The sequence below is a fragment of the Aplysia californica genome, unplaced genomic scaffold (assembly GCF_000002075.1).
Source record: "Aplysia californica isolate F4 #8 unplaced genomic scaffold, AplCal3.0 scaffold01142, whole genome shotgun sequence".
Taxonomy (NCBI): Eukaryota; Metazoa; Mollusca; class Gastropoda; order Aplysiida; family Aplysiidae; genus Aplysia; species Aplysia californica.
In genome coordinates, this window is record NW_004798412.1 from 110,495 (window position 1) to 111,577 (window position 1,083).

The window sequence follows — 1,083 nt, forward strand, 5'->3', positions numbered from 1 at the left end:
AAGAGGGCGCCACCAAATTTGGAGGACACTTTTTTAATTGGCTCAAAGAGAGAAGTGGCCCATCTTGTTATGTACTATCATTGATCTAGGCCTACACAAGTCGGGACCACCATATCCAAGTAGCGCCCATTCTTTAACTTTCCAAATGACCCTGAATTGTAAGAATTTGAATATGTAGATCTACTTCTTCCTTTTCTTATATAATGATTAGATCTAGATTCTAGATCTAAATCTAGATTCTAGATCTAGATTCTAGATCTAATAGCGTTTTTCTCCTGTGTAGATCTAGATTCTAGATCTATCTAGATGTAGATCTAGATTTAGATAGATCTAGATCTAGAATCTAGGTCTATCTAGAATCTAGATCTAGAAATCTAGATCTAGATCTAGATCTAGATATTGGATCAAGTTTTAGATATATCTAGATCTATTTCGAATCTAGATCTAGATCTACATCTAGATCTAGATTTAGAATCTAGATATAGATATAGAATATAGATATAGACCTCTAGATCTATATTATCTAGATTCTAGTACTGGGACTAGCCTGTTAGGCCTTACACCTTTTTGTCTCTACTCCAGCCCTTCGATCTTCTTGATCTAGATTTCTAGATCTAATCTAGGTTTAGGTCTAGATCTAGATCAATTATCTAGATACTTCTTCACAGCACAGACGTCAGTGCAGTCGATTACATTAGTTCGTCCTGTTATACAACCAGTGCCGCGGCAGATCTAGGCCTACGAAACACTGGATGCAATTTAAACTTCATTAGATCTAGATCTAGAATCTAGACTTAGATACATCTAGGCTGGATATCTAGATCTAGATCTAAATCTAGATTAGCGAATATCAATACATGTAATACAGATGTTTCAGAGAGCTCTGGATCGTGGTCTAGATACACATAGATTTCTAGATCTATAGTCTAGAGCATAGATTTAGGTTATGGTGTTTGCTTCTCATTCAATGGGTCCCAGGTTTGAACCTGACAGCGACGGAAATTAATTCTTCTCTAAAATTGTCCCCTTTCACCTCCATCCCTGCTCGTTGTCAGCTTTTCTCTCCACTTTAATCTCCCCCCC